Genomic DNA, 2,999 nt, shown 5'->3' on the forward strand with positions numbered 1-2,999 from the left:
TTGGGTTATCCTGCGATCCATGTTATTCAGCATGGCCATGACAGCTGCAATTTCATCAGTTTGGGCCCTTCCACCGCCTTTTCTTCCATCTTGCCTCGGGTTATGGTATTCGCGGGAGTGATTCGCGAATTCTTCAATTAGCTCCTTGACCTCCCTAGGATTTTTCTTTGTCAACGGTCCTTGAGAATCAAGGAGTTGTCTTGTCATCACATTGACCCCATCATAAAAGATTGACATCTCTTGCTGCACATTTAGGTCATGTTGAGGGCAATTTCTGAGTAAGCCCTTGTACCGCTCTCATGCTTCGTATAGTGACTCCCCCGGCTGTTGCTCAAAGTTGGCTATTGCCTTCTTGAGTTTGGCTATTTTGGATGGTGGGCAAAACTGGTCCAGGAATTGCTCACGCATCTGAGCCCAAGTGGTGATTGTACCCTGTGGGAGTGCTTTTAACCACTCCTTAGCAGCTCCTTTGAAAGTGATGGGAAGCATCCTAAGCAAGACTGTGTTCCTGTTGACATTTGGGACATTGAAGTAATCTGCAATGTCTTTGACTTCATCTAGATGCTTAAAAGCATCCTCATGATCTTTCCTGAAAAGTGGGATGTCCTTCAGCGCAGTCAATATGTGTCCCTTCAGCTCGAAGGTGGCAGTGGCAGGTATTGCGGTTTGGACTAAACCGGGACCCATATCTTCTTGGATCCGCTTCTTGTAGGCTCCCATGGTCATTTCTTCAATCGCTTCCATCTCGTTCCTTGGCTCGTTCTCGGGTTCACTCGTGTGTTCTTCAAATTCTGGCTCGGTGTCGCTTTCGGACTCGGTTTGCACGGGTGTACGATCCAAATGCTCAAGATTGCTCTTGTGCTTCGCTGATGAACTTGACTCTCCTTTCTTCTTTCCCGACTTCCTAGAAAAAGCTGACTTCAGTTCTTGCAAGGGCGTCTGTCTCTTGTGAAGTGCAGACTCTGGATCTTCACGTGGTGGCACCAAATGTGTGTTCGAGCTTCTGGTCATGAACTCCTGCAACTTGCTAAACTAAAAACGTAAAACTGAACCAAAATAAGAAAAACTAACTACAAACTAAAATTTAAAAAAATTTTAACTACCACGTCGTGGACTCTGTGATTAACAGAAAATTTTTATTTTGCTGAAAAATTAACTTTTTGTGGCTTTGACTCCACAAGAAGGATCGATTAATTTAATGCAAATAAATAAGCTAAAAACTAAGCCGTTCCCCGGCAACGGCGCCAAAAAGTTGATGTGCACGAAAGTACCCACTAATTTTAATATTTATATCCTAACAAACTTAACTAACTATGCACTTATAGGCAGTGTACCTAGTCAGATTACAGTATAGTTTGGGTAAGTCAGGTGTCGATCACAGGGAACGGTGTTCTAATTAATTTACTTACTATTAAATTAACCTAATTTATTTAACAAGTTTAATAAGGGGTTTTATCTGGTTTTACAAGATCAGATGAACTTAAATCAAATTCAATAAATAAAAACACACTCTTGTTTAGTTTGAATCCACTTCTCCCTTATGGCTAGCTAACGATTACGGATTACTAAGTTGGTTTTTAGTTATATTAGTAATTTAGTTCTATCTTACCAATACTTAACTAATTCATGTCAAACCATGTATGTTCACACATAATTAAACACATAACTAATTATGGATGTAAATATGCTATGTAAGATTTGTTGTGTAAACGCAATTATGATCACAATTCACGTTCTCTAGCACAGCTAAACTTTATTTATTCTAATTACTAACTAAGATTGGTCAATCCTAGCTCTAACAATTCAATGTTCACTAAATTATTAGGTAAACAGGTTCATGCAGTTTAATGGTCACTAAGCTACACAGAACATGCAATTAAGCAATTAGATAAACAAGTAATAACATGCTAGGTTATACAAATCAAACACAAGCAAATTTTTTACCAACTAAGCTCAATCCATAAGCATATAACTATTCATAAGTTTAAAGCTTCATCTAGCTAAACAAGAGTAGCTAGATTCAGCTGCTAATCATAGTAATTAAACTAACACAGCTAAAACTAATAAAAGACATGTTCTTATTTAACTAGAATATAAACCTTTACTTCTTTGGTGTTGAAAACACTCTTCCAGAACCTTTCTTTCGCTCTGAATCGTCTCCTGGAACTCTTTTTCTTCTCCCAAAAACTTCTCTCTTCGTAATAATCAGGAGGACTTATATAATCCTTAAAAACCCGCGCCACGTCGTGGCTAGGTTGCGCCACGTCGTGGGCTTCAAGCAATCTGTATCCTTCAAGGAAATCCTCCGCGTCGCGATGTTTATCTTCTGGAACACCCGTGCCACGTCGTGGGCTTCATCGCCATGTCGTGAATTGAGCGCTTATCGTGAATTTATTATTTTCTTGTCTTCCAAGCCTCCCATGTTCCCCATTTTGTCACCTTTGGTCCCTCTCTTCGAAAATCCTTTATATTGACTGAAAATAACAATTTAAACTCATAAGTATCATTATTCTAAACATATTATCAATTTATTAATAAAAATGTACTTAAATACTGCCTAAAAATAAGTATAAATATGGCAATATCACTCCTCAATCCGCTCCGATGTATGGTACTTGAACCATAACATAACTCCTCAATTCGCTCCGATGTATGGTACTCGAACCATAACATCACTCCTCAATCCGCTCCAATGTATGGTACTCGAACCATAACATAACTCCTCAATTCGCTCCGATGTATGGTACTCGAACCATAACATCACTCCTCAATCCGCTTCGATGTATGGTACTCGAACCATAACATAACTCCTCAATTCGCTCTGATGTATGGTACCCGAACCATAACATCACTCCTCAATCCACTCTGATGTATGGTACTCGAACCATAACATCACTCCTCAATCCGCTCCAATGTATGGTACTTGAACCATAACATCACTCCTCAATCCGCTCATTAGAACCTTCAAAATACTCCCTGTATAAGTATGGGTCCTCTGC

The 2,999-nt window shown here is 39.4% G+C and overlaps 1 non-coding gene across 1 annotated transcript; it reads left to right on the forward strand.

Annotated features, from left to right (window-relative positions):
* Positions 1 to 253: 253 nt before the first annotated feature.
* Positions 254 to 360, forward strand: LOC111882677 (small nucleolar RNA R71). Its single transcript, XR_002847217.2, has one exon. It is a non-coding gene; the product is annotated as a small nucleolar RNA R71 (small nucleolar RNA).
* The last annotated feature ends 2,639 nt before the right edge of the window (positions 361 to 2,999 follow it).

This window comes from Lactuca sativa, chromosome 2 (genome assembly GCF_002870075.4).
Source record: "Lactuca sativa cultivar Salinas chromosome 2, Lsat_Salinas_v11, whole genome shotgun sequence".
Lineage (NCBI taxonomy): Eukaryota > Viridiplantae > Streptophyta > Magnoliopsida > Asterales > Asteraceae > Lactuca > Lactuca sativa.